This window comes from Choloepus didactylus, chromosome 1, assembly GCF_015220235.1.
Source record: "Choloepus didactylus isolate mChoDid1 chromosome 1, mChoDid1.pri, whole genome shotgun sequence".
Lineage (NCBI taxonomy): Eukaryota > Metazoa > Chordata > Mammalia > Pilosa > Megalonychidae > Choloepus > Choloepus didactylus.
The window spans coordinates 142,529,391-142,542,730 of NC_051307.1; the positions used below are offsets into that span (position 1 = coordinate 142,529,391).

At 37.6% G+C, this 13,340-nt stretch overlaps 1 long non-coding RNA gene across 1 annotated transcript in view; it reads left to right on the top strand.

The window, feature by feature from the left end:
- LOC119527434 overlaps positions 1–13,340 on the top strand; it is a 94,279-nt gene that overhangs the window by 6,078 nt on the left and 74,861 nt on the right. Inside the window, exon 2 of the long non-coding RNA XR_005215394.1 lies at positions 10,837–10,973. This is a non-coding gene — a long non-coding RNA (uncharacterized LOC119527434). The remainder of the gene's footprint in view (positions 1–10,836; positions 10,974–13,340) is intronic.

A 13,340-nucleotide genomic window follows, 5' to 3' on the forward strand; every position in this document is an offset into this window, starting at 1 on the left:
TTTGTTTTGTTTTGTTTGTGATTACAAGAGATTGAACTAAAGAAAGCTTCTGACACAGAGTAATAATAAATATTTCTTTATATCCCTATGCTGCTCTACCACTGTACAATATAAGGCACTATACTGGCTGTTGGAATCCAGCCAAGCATGGCCCTCTTACAGGGACCGTGGAGCAAAATGCCTACTTGTGACAAATCAGAGGACACCAAGGGGGTTCCTCATTAGGATTTCCACTAGCCTGCCTGTATCCATTTATTGCAACCAAGGGTATTTCTTAGTTTACCTTTAAGGCTTATTTCTTTCTTCAGAGATATTCCCTTCTGTTCCTCTCTCCTGACTTCTCAGCTGCCCAATAGTCTAATTCTACACCTACATTGCTTATGAGTAGCAGTGGTCTTGGGTTCAGATTGGCAAGGAAATTCTCAATGCAAGTGGGCTTCCCCAGTGCTAAGTTTATTTGGCTTTAAGACAGGACAGGAGACAAACAACAAAAACAACAACAGCTCAGAAACAGTGTCATGATTCCTCATCAGAGTTTCTGATGTCCTGGTAGTTTTGCATTTGGGACTTATGTGTGTGGTCATGACAGGCAGGCTGAGTATATGAGGCCAACTTCAACTTAGGGAAGAAAACAGTTTCATGGTCTCCTAACCATTCATACCTAGTGAGTCCTCACCCGGCTCCTTTCAGGGGTTGCAACTAATGAGCCCCCATTCTGATCAACACAGATTACTCATTTCTGCATCCACATGAGGTATAGGTGTTTGGTCAAGAATTTAGTCCTAAGATAGTTTGTTATTTATCTTGGATATAATATAAGTAAACTCTTAATCAAGTCCTTGAGTTAATGTTGCAGGGAGGATTGACCAAAGGTCAAATCCTCAAATGTCTCTTAAACTAAAGAAAAGGTCACAGAAGCAGCTGTTAAACCTTGCCTCTTCTAATGTGTATGGAAGGTAATATGATATAATATGATACGGTGTATATTACATACTATGTACAGAGTGAAATACTTTATTCATCATCTGATTTAATCCTACAATGACAACTCTATAAAATAAGTACTATTTTATCCCAATTTTACAGGTGAAGAAATGAATTACAAATTTGAAATCTAATAGGTCAAAGTTCTAATCCTGATAGCCCCACTTACTTGCTATCTGCCCTTGAGAAAGATACTTAGCCATTGAACCTCAGTTTGCTCATCTAAGATAATAATACCTTCTTCCACAGCATCATGCAAGGCTGTGGACAACACAAAAGTGTGAGGCACGGCTAAAATCCAGCCTGTGCTCCCCTCATCAAGCCTTGTGCCTGTGGAATTATTTTTCAGATTCAGGAACCTTTCCTAATTTGCCTAAAGGCATTTTAGAGACTGGTGGCAGCGAGCCCTGTGTAGTACGTGGTATTTGTAAAGATTAAGGGAATGCCTAGTACATAGAAAGACTAATGTTTGTTATATATTCCCTTTAATCTCTCAGCAATAGATTTTTTCCTTCAAACAAAAATGTAAGTGACCAGTACAAATTATATTTAGTATTTCTCTGGCCAGTTGGCTACACCCTCTTAGTAGAGATACTCAAATTGCTAAACCTCCAGCAGTGGGATATAAGGCATATGCTATTAGCAAGGTAGAACCCAGAGATGTGGGTTCCTTCATCTTCAGACCACATCACACCCATTACCTACTCTGCTTGTTTACAAGGGCAGCATTTCCTGAGTAAATTGATACCTTCACTTAATTCTGAAAACTACTGTTCCAGCTTATCTCAGAACTCCAGCTTATATATCAAAAATCATCTTTGTTGAATGTCTGCTAAAATAAAAATCTGCAAGTCCATTAGATCCACAAAATTCCACTTGTCCCAAATAATTTGCATAGCATAATCCATAGCATTAGTATCACCATCATTTCTTTGAGTACCTTGTATACTATTTATATTTAACAGACTCAGGCAAATCCTTGTTGCATGTCCTTAAATAGTTATTTTATCTGAATTCACAAGGAATTTGTCCCTATTCACAGAAAAAATAAATCTGTTTCCATGACAAAGGGCATGCAGGGAAGAATGTTGTTTCCTTTTCAATTAGATGCGTCTTGTGACATTTATTTCTACGGTCTTGCTATATAAGTTAGTACTCATTTGCATTGTCATAGAAAGTAAAAACCTCTAACATAACATAACCACTATGTAAAATATATTTTCTTACCTTCTAATCAACAATGTGGTCAATGAAATCACAATATTTAGCTGCATTTGTGATAAGGAGAAACTGAATCTTTCCAGCAATGGGGGAAGTAATTGGTACATCAAAGATCTTTTATTATGGGGTAAGGCAGAATGAAGACAGGAATAGATTTACCTCAAGGAATGAGTCAGGGGGGCAGCAGTTGTTGTGTCAAATGCCAAGGATGCCAAACCATAAAGAATGTTTGAAAGACTGCCCTCTGCCATGCTTTCTGGGAATGTCTGCCTCTGGCTAAGAATCTCTCATTTGAGGTTCTCCCAAGTCAGACCACAAATGCTTTTTCATTCTCTTTCCAGCTTCTTTGTGTTTAGTTCATGTAATAACAACATTTCTCAGAGATGATTGCCCTTCCTTAAATGTTCCATCTCTTTTGCTATTCCTTTAAATTCAGACAGGATTTTACCCATCTCAGTCTTCAGTTCAACTGAACATTACAGCAATTTAAGCTCTAGCTATGGGGACAGTTCAGGTGTGCTAGAGGTTGTGGATGATATCTATGACATAGGGCAGGGTCCTTCAGAAGCTTATAAACTTCTCATACTGTATTGGAAGTATCTATCACCTTGTTGTCTCGCTAGCCTATGAGCAAACTCGAGGGTGGAAACAGGACTTAACTTGGGTTAACTTGTAAGAATCTGATGTTAATTGTGTACACGATGAATATTTACTGACTGCATGAATGGATTAATTGATGGGACTGAAGGACATGGCTTAGTTGGAGTAGGAAATATTTTAGTTGGAAAAGAAAAACAGAAGTAAAACACACAAATGGGACAAGGGGACCCTAGAAGATGCAGGGAGTCTAGAGACCACCTCAGAAGCCATGGGAGCGAGAACTGGATGACCAAGGCCCAAGAACCTTCAGAACAGGACAAAAGTATTAGGACTAATTTCCATCATCAAGAGGTTGAAATTGTTATTTCCTAAGCAGGGGAACATCACTAGGTAAATGTTACAGTGTTGTGCAGAATGGAGAGGGAGAGACTTGTTCCCTTTTATACATAACATACATATGAGTACACAGGTAGCAGAAAATGAGGCAGGAGTCTGAAAATAAATATTGTTCTGCTGACTATAGAACCAGAGGACTGGTCTTTCTGTAGGTGAATGAAGTTTGGATATGTAATTTCATGGCCTCCCTTTGAGAACATTTCTTCAGGCACAAAGTTAGTAAAAAATGTTATAGTTGCTACATCTTTGGCTTAATAGTCAAGGGATGAACCAGGCCAACCTGTGATAATTCTGTCTCTGTTACTGAGCTGAGAAACTTAAAGTGTCTTTCTAAGAATAATTTAATTGAAAGCATGAGAATGTAGAAAGAAATTGCTAAGGGTTAGATTTTGAAATCATAAAAGCCTATCTCTGCAATGTTCAGTCTAACAGGCTCTGTGATTTACCCAAAATGGCTTTTCTGCAGCATCTATTTAAGGTAAGTTAGATTTTAATAGATTTAATAGATTCAAGGTAAGTTGGATGGTGCAGTTTCTGGGCTCAGAGCTGATAACATCTCCTTCTCTACCTGTTTATAAAGAGAGAATTCTGCATTCTATGTTGAGGTGCCTCAGAGACTGTCTCCTGATTTAAAGTACTTCTTTCTGTCTTGCCTAGCCCCCTTGTCACTGATGCTTTGCCTCACAACTGTTTAATGGCTAATCAGTCTTGGAATAGAAGTTGCCTTCAAATTGGGCCCTTTGATCTGACCCAATAACCTTCTGCCCATCTCCTTCTCCACCCCATCTGGATCCCATAGACCAGTGGCATGCATCAGGATCCTTTAGCAGGAGGTATATATATAGATTGTTCACATACCATACAACTATCCAAAGATCCAAAGTGTACAAGCTATACCATGGTATACCAGGCTTTTTAAACCAGATTACTGGACTCCACTCCCAGACTGTCTGGATTAGTAGTTTTGAGGAGGAGCCCAGTAATTTGCATTTTTAACAAGTTCCCAGGTGCTGCTAATACTGCTATTCTGGTGGCCACCATTTGACATTTTGAGAATCACTGCAGTAGACAATTTAGTCCTACTTATGTCCAAAACTTAGACTCCAAACTAAGGACAGAAGTCTAGTCTAGTCTAGAGTGGGAATTTAGACATAAAAGAGAGAATGAAATAATATTTAATAATGGCTAACATGTATTGGGTGCCTGCTATGGTATTTATTTTATTTAACATTATGCTAACCCTCTAAAGTTGAGTATAATGAATGTAGTATTAATATCCCCATTTTAGAAACACAAAATCTGAGAGTTAGATGAATCATACAAATTACCTGATGTCATACAAGTCCAGACTCAGATTTCTCTGATTCCAGAAAAATATTCTGGTCACTCAGCTAGTGCCCCACTGGCTGCCGTTCTTTAATGGTATTCTAAGGGAGAAAAGTCTCAGATTTGCATGTTCAGAAATGTCTGTTTCCAGAAAATATGGAATAATCAAATGTGTGAGACAGTTAGTTTCATTTACTCTGGAGCAATCAAGTGTGGGAAACTATAGCAACCCAGATAAACCAGTAAGAGGCAGCTTTGGCAAGCCATGTCATCTTCTGGTACTCAATTTCCAGATCTGTAAAAGAAGGGAGTTGAAATATTCTTAAAATTTTCATCCTTCTTAAACATTTCCTTTAATTTATAAGCCAAGATTCTATTGCATTAACTTGTACTGATAAATAACTGCCAAGGGTTAGAATGTTTGTATATTCTCTTTCTACAAGGGAATTCAACATCAGAAATCATCTACCTGGGAAACCTTTTTATCAGAAGGCTGTAGTCAGAACAAAGGAAGGAAGTTAGGTTATTTTAATGGAAAATGTCATCAGGTTTAGGTATAGTCTGCTATGCCCATCTCCACTGAAGGAGTAGACCTGAAAAGGAATCATGCTACTTAAACAGCAGGAGTCTGTACAAGACACTAATGCTTTGTCACTCATTATCTCTCTCCACTGCCATCTGCTATGATATTATAATCGAATGCATTTAGTTGTTTCTTACATTATGGTTATATTTCTCCCTTGCAACTGAGGAGATACTGCTGTCACATCAATAGTAAACTGACATACTAACCCAACTAGGAATGGCCGGTTGCTTCTCTAAGTGGTCAGCTTCATTTAGTTTCAGTACCAAAAGCTGACATTTTCTTGCACGTCGTTGCCAATTTCTGGAGTGAAACCCTGTCTGGGAACTATAGACCATGTGTCCTGACAACAAGGAGACTTTGTACAAAGAATCAGACGTTTCCTCCCCAGCTGTCTGTGGACAACTGTACAGGAAGTGTGTCTTCCATGCATCATGTTTATGAAGTGACCATTCACTGTAAAAACAAATTTATAATTGGCATAATATGTGTGGGAGATGTCTGGTGCCTGTCATGATGCTAATCACGAATAAAATTAGAAGCCAGCATCATGAATTTGGAAAACTATGGCTCTGATGCTTAATATTTCTCATTTAAAAAAACATATCCTTAGATATCTGATTTTATTTATGCAATCTGATTTTCTTAACATTGCAATCTCCAGGGACTCTGTTGGGAAGAACAATACCAAAGTAAGCTGTATATAGAAGATTTACACAACAGAGGTTCTGATAATTTTCCTGGGGTGGGGAGAAGATATGAATTTCATGTGTCTTTAAGTACTTGCTAATTCTTGGAAATATGAGAATTTAATTTAGTGAGTCATCACCAACATTTAAAAAAAAACAAAAACAAAGGTAATAGAGTAAAACAGAAATTGAGTAGAACATGTCCCTCATAAGAGAGAGTTTTACTTTGTGAAATTTATTTCAATTATGTGCTTGTGCAAGTGTACATGTGTGTGCATATGAGTGTATTAGGCTGAAAGGTAAAATGCATTTCTTACCGTGGATCTTGGTCGTTTGAAAGCCATTGAACTACTAGAGAGCCTAGTGCTATTCACCCACTGGTACAGAAAGAGATTATAGCCTGATTCCATGGGAACTCTCTTCCCCAGTGGTCTATGAACCAGACTAAGTGGGTGCTCACGAAACCATGAAGTGATCCAAGATTACCTAGAGAAGGTCTGTATGGTATATTATGCTATCGGTCATGTAAAAATTCTGCTCTGGCTTCCAGAATGAGCAGCCGCATTTAATATGATTCCAGTGGCTATTTGAATTCTGAAGTATAAGCAATTGGCTGAAAAATGATTTTGGAACCAGTCTTTTGCCGGCAAGGATTTTAGGCACATACAATGATCAATGACAGATCAAGTAAGAGCTAAATCCCTAATGATTAGTAAAAATAAGTTCTACAAAGGTCCAGAGGATGAAATGATCAGCTCACTCAGGGCTGGGAATGGAGAAAGCTTCCAAAGGAAGGAGCACTTGAGCCAGACAAGTATAGAGGAGAAGTTTTTGCTTGGTTGGGGAATGGAGAGCAAAGACATGGGTATTTTCTTTTTCCATCTTGTTTATGTGATGACAAAGAATGACTATAATGTCACAGGTGATTTTTAAGGACTGTGTTTTGTAATGTGCTTCCACTTGTAAATATTTAATTTCATGTTGCTAGCTCTTGGGGAAAGGAGGTGCGATTAACATCTGCTTAGTCCTTACGCCTTGCCATGCCCTCTCCTAGGTACTCTACGGGCATCGTCTTATTAATTTCTCACCTCTGCAGCCTCATATAGTGAGTGGCATAGCTTCCCTTTTATAGATATGACAAATGAATCACAGAATAGCTAAGTAACACCCAAAATCACACAGTGTAAAAGAGCAGGAGCTGAATTCAAATCTAGATTTGCCTGGTGCTAAGGCTAACTCTTCTAAGAATAACCTAATTTTTAAGAAGAAAATCCAGTTGGAAGGTTTTCTAGCACTCTGGTTTCCCATGTCTGAGTGCTCTTCTGTAGCTAAAGAAAATTTTTCTGAGAACTGTGGTTTACTACTATTAAAGAAGAGAACTTTCTTAAAATTCTCCTCTGTGAATCAGTGTCATTTACCAAATTGTGGCTTCATATATACAAATGATATTTCTTGGGTGATAATTACCAAAATCAACTAAAGTCAGAGTTGAGTGAAATGCATCTTCAACCACCAGATTCACTCTCCACTCTTTATTGTAGAATTAATCTCACTTTTGAAAGAATGTTAATGTAAGGTTATAAGATCAAAATACAGATATTTTTAAAAGACTTTATCTAAGTGTGATGATGTTTACATATGTACATGTATATGGCTGCTGGGTTTTGGACAGTTACTATTTCTCTTTAAAGCAATGAATTTTCTGATCGCATTTAACATTTCTCTTCCACTTGCCTCAAAATGCTATTAGAGCTCCTCTTGAAATTGGGGAAGTCACCACATTGGGACACTATGCCCTTAGTCTGGATGTGAAAGGAATCAAGTGAATGAAAATAACCCATATGCCTTCTTTTGAATGTAGAACATGATTTTCCCTTTCACACTGAGTATTTTTCAAAAGTCTCTTGCACTAATAATTCACTGCTTTTAAAGAGAAAATTTCTCCTCCATGATTTTACCAAATCATAGTCAATATAGCTAATGTTTGTCCTAATCTGTACTAGATAGTATTTTAAATGAAATTTGTAATTTAAACCCTCACACAAAGCTTCAAGATAGATGCTCTCATCATCTCTCTTTTTTTTTTGTATAAGGAAACTGAAGCATAGCAAGATTAAAAGATTAATAAGCTATAAAACTGGATTTCAGCCCAGATAGTCTTATTTCAGCTCCCAAGCTTAGAAGCAGGCATGTTTAACAATATTTCCCAAACTCAATTCTAGTGAATAATTGCTCTGCAGGATGTTAGTAGTTAATTTTTTCTAAACTAGATTCTAAAGTCTGAGTAGTTTGCCAATGCTTAAAAATCTGTTGCAAAATTTGGCATATCCTTTCATATGGTAATAGGCATTGTGAAATGCTAAGAAAGAATATTGAATGTAATGTTTCTTATACATATATATATCAACAGAACGTTCAAATTTATGAGGTCTTATGTTGACCTTTGTACACCTGGTTATTTCCATTATTGTGCTCTAAATATAACTCAACTGATAGCAGGCTCCTAAATTTTTTTAGAATACAGCTTAAAATTTGAAAGCATTTTGCTATTCCAAGTTTGTACCCCTTCAATAGTATCTAACACTCAAAGGTGTTACCAAACAATGGCCAAGAATAGTTATCTACTCTGAAGCTTGGAATTACAAGAGCCCTCAGCATATCTTCCAATTGGCCTCCTTTTCTCCAAGAAATTTTTCAAGACAAATGGATGACATTTTAGAAATTTCCAGTAACAAAGATAATGTTGATTCAATTTTTAAACTCTTTTGTGAGTATAGTGATCTCGCCACATATACGTGGCTCTTACTTGTAAAACTAATACTCTGCTGCTCTTTTTTTCCATTTCTTTTCTGAGCTATGTTTTGGAGCCCTGCCTTTAGAATTGAGGAAGAGTCCATCTGGTTCTGTTAGAAAAGTCATCTTTATAATGGTAACAATGGCAAGACTTAAGCACAGCATTATAAAATGTACTTTATAAAATTAATCGTTGTGCTGAATTATGCAATCTTACAGCACAGCCACAAAGCACGTACACACAGGCACACACACAACACCTAGGTATGCACGTATACTCATACATTGCTTCTTGGTATTTTTGCACTAAAATTGATATGGGAAAATTTCTTAAGGTATGCCACCATCCACTGTGGCCTCCTTCAATTGAGGTTTGTGTCACTATTTATAAAAGAACATTTTAAGGATTTGGAAGACTAAAGTTCTATTTTACTCCAAAAATTACTGGGCCTGTATCCTTTGTCAGTTGAGTTACTGTATCTGTGACTCAGTTTTCTCATCCATGAAAAAGGGCTAAATACTGTGCTTTGCCTTAAGTGATTGATGTAAGTCTCAAAAAGGCATATGCATGTGAAGGTACTTGGGTTCTTTTTATCTTTTCCACTTATCTGCTCATTCTGTGTGTTTTCTTTCAAATACTTTTCCTCCTACTTATGGGTCACATTTTCCTGCTTCTTGTCATTTCTAATAACTTTTTTATGGAAAAGAGTGTTTGGCAGACAGCTGAGTTGTAGATGAGTTCTATCAATTTGAGTCTTGATTTTAAGCTTTGTTAAGGTGAGTCTTGTGTAGATTTCAGTCAAGGGACATTTTAGCCTTACTATTAAAACATGGTACTTTGGAACCTCCACTGAATGCCCCAAGTTATTACTGAGGACACTCCATCTTGTCTCAAAGGACAACTTCAGCTTTTTGAACATTAGGAATTATTCTGCTTAAAACTCCCAGGTTGCTCTTTGCCTGATATATAATGGAGTTTAACTCTCACATTCACTGTCTAGTACTTAACAAAGACACAAGGAGGTCTCAATCAGACATTTGGAGATGTTCCCATACAGAGCTCCTACTTTTCCATAACTATGACCTCCAACTTCAGCTTCCTCAGCCTCTCTGAACTCCAATCTCTGCCTATTCAACTGGACTGGGGTTCCCCTCCCTGTTACCATGATAAAGAAACTGTCTCTATACAGGATGTAAGGGAGATTGCAGGCTGATATCATCTGTTTCCCTTCTCTCAGGGATCATAATCCTGGGTTGCCTGTTACCTAAAGTCTAAAAATAGTAGTTTTATATATTTCATCAGTTTTCTAGTTTTTTATGGTAGGAGTTTAAATATGGTCCTTTTTATTCTATCATGGCCAGGGATGCACCTTTATGAGTGAAGGTGTTTGGAATGCTTTAGAATATATTATTTGCATTTCCTCTACTTACTACTAATTATTTCCTGAATTTTTAGAGCAATAAACTCTCAAATGTAGATTTCCATTATGTGGCAGAGAAAGAGAGATACAGTTAGCATGATACAGAAAACTACTATAGATATATCTTGGAAATACTGCAAATTTGGTTCAGACCATAGCAATAAAACAAATATCACAATAAAGCAAGAGAATTTTTTGGTTTCCTAGTGCATATAAGAGTTGTGTTTATACTATATCATAGTCTATTAGGTGTGCAATAGCATTGTGTCTAAAAAAAGAATGTGCCTACCTGAATTAAAATACTTTATTATTACAAATGCTAACCATCACCTGAGCCTTCAGTGAGTCATAATCTTTTTGCTGGTGGAGTGTCTTACCTTGATGCTGATGACTGCTGACTGAGCAAGGTGGTGGTTGTCGAAGGTTGGGGTGGCTGTGGCAATTTCTTAAAATAAGATAAAAATGAAGTTTGGCACATAATTGACTCTTCTTTTCACAAAAGATTTCTCTGTAGCATGCAATGCTGTTTCAAGGCATTTTACTCACAGTAGGACTTCTTTCAAAATTGGAGTCAGTGTTCTCAAATCCTGCCATGCTGTATCAACTAAGTTGAAATAATATTATATATCCTTTGTTGTCATTTCAACAGTGTTCTTAGCACCTTCACCAGAAGTAGATCTCAAAAAAAACCACTTTCTTTACTCTTCCATAAGAAGAAACTCCTCATCCATTAAATTTGCATCATGAGATTGTGGTAATTCATTCACATCTACAGGCTCCACTTCTAATTCTAGTTATCTTGCTATTTCCACCACATCTGCAGTTAATTATTCCACTGAAGTCTTGAAACCCCCAACATTATCTGTGAAGGCTGGATTCAACTTCTTCCAAACTCTGGTTAACATGGATGTTTAGATCTCCTCCCATGAATCACAAATGTTCTTAATGACACCTAGAATGGTGAGTACTTTGCGGGTTTTTGGTTGACTTTGCTCAGACCTATCAAAGGAATTACTAGTTTTAGCAGCTATAATCTTTGGAAATGTATTTCTAAAATACTATCTTAAAAGTTGAAATGGTTCCTTCATCCATTGGCTGCAGAGTGGGTGCTGTGTTAGCATGCATGGAAACAACACTCATCTCATGGTACATCTCCACAGAGCTCTCGGGTGATGAAGTATATTGTCAATAAGCAGTAATATTTTGAAAGGAATCTTTTTTTTTCTGAGCAGTAGTTCTCAATTGTGGGTTTAAAATATTCAGTAAACCATGATGTAAATAGATGTGCTGTCATCCAGACTTTATTTTTCCATTTACAGGGCACAGGCAGAGTAGATTTAGCATAATTCTTAAGTGATCTAGGGTTTTCAGAATGCTATATGAGCATCGGCTTCAACTTAAAGTCACTAACTGCATTAAATGGATTGGCTTTTATAAAGGGGATTTATTTGGTTACAAAGTTACAGTCTTAAGGCCATAAAAATGTCCAAGGCATAAACACCATCACTGAAAATTGGCCAATGTTGTCTGGAACACCTCTGTTGTCTGGGAAGGCACATGGCTGGCATCTTCGTCCTTCGCTCCCAGATTGTGTCCTGGTTTTCTCCCAGGACATTTCTCTCTAGGTGTCTGGGGATATTCTCTTAGTTTCTCCCAGGCAAACTCTGGTTTAGCAAAAATCTACTTTCAATGGCTGTCTTCAGAATGTCTCTGTTGGCTGCAGCTCCAAAATGTCACTCTTAGCTGCTTTGAGTTCCTTCTGTTTGTCAGCTCTTTTATATGGCTCCAGTGATTTAATTCAGACCCACCCTGAACGGATGGACTAACACCTTCATGGAAATTAACCAATCAAAGTTCTCACCCACGGTAGATTGGGTCACATCTCCATGGAAACACTCCATCAATAGATTCCAACCTAATCAACACTAATATGTCTGTCCCACAAGATTGTATCAAAGAACATGGCATTTTTGGGGGACAAAATACATCCAAACTGGCACAGCCTCCAATAAGAGATTCAGCTGTCTTTTGAAGCTTGGAAGCCAGGCATTGACTTCTCTCTAGCTATGAAAGACCTAGATGGCATCTTCCTCCAATATAAGGGCATTTGGTCTACATTGAAAATCTGTTGCTTAGTGTAGGCAACTTCATCAATTATCTTAGCTAGATCTTCTGCATAACTTGCTGCAGCTTCTACATCAGCACTTGCTGCTTTCCCTTGCACTTTTATATTATGGAGATGATTACTTTCCTTAAACCTCATGCACTAAACTCTGCTAACTTCAAATTTTTCTTTGCAGCTTCCTCATCCTCCTCAGCCTTCATAGAATTGAAGAGAGTTATGGCCTTGCTCTGGATTAGGCTTTGGTTTAGGGAATGTTGGGGCTGGTTTGATCTTCTAACCAAACCACTAAAACTTTCTCCATATCAGCAATAAGGCTGTTTTGCTTTTTCTTTTTTTTATCACCCATGTGTTCACTGGAGGAACACTTTAATTTACTTCAAGAACTTTTCCTTTGCATTCACTACTTTGCTAACTGTTTGGTTCAAGAAGCCTGGCTTCCAGCCTATCTCAGCTTTTGATAAATATCTTCCTCATTAAGTTTAATCATTTCTAGCTTTTGATTTAAAGTGAGTGACATGTGACTCCTCCTTTCACTTTGAACACTTAGAGGCTATTCTGTGTTATAAGTTGGCCTAATTTCAATGTTGTTGTATCTCAGGGAATAGGGAGGCCTGAGGAAAGGAGAGAGAAGGGGAACAGCCAGTTGGTGGAACAGTCAGAACACACAGAACATTTATTGATTAAGTGCACTAGCTTATATGGGCGCAATTCTTGATGCCCCAAAACAATGACAATAGTAACATCAACGATCACTGATCACAGATCATAACAGATATTATAATAATGAAAAATAGTATGCAAAAACACCCATTTCTCAGTTTAAGGTATGTGCCAGTTTGGATGTATTATGTCCCCCAAAACAGCATGTTCCTTAATGCAATCTTGTGGGGGCCAATGTATTAGTGTTGATTAGGTTGGAACCTTTTGATTGAGTGTTTCCAAGGAGATGTGACCCACTCAACTGTGAGTGACACCTTTGATTAGACTGTGACCTCTTGATTGAATGTTTCCATGGAAATGTGCCCCCCCCATTCAGGGTGGGTCTTTGATTTAATCGCTTGAGTCCTATATAAGAGCTCAGACAGAAGGAGCTGGCTGCTGCAGCTTAGAGAGACATTTTGAAGATGGCCATTGAAAGCTGATGCCGACATTTTGGAGAATGCCATTTTGAAACACAACCTGGGAGCAAGCAGACACCAGCC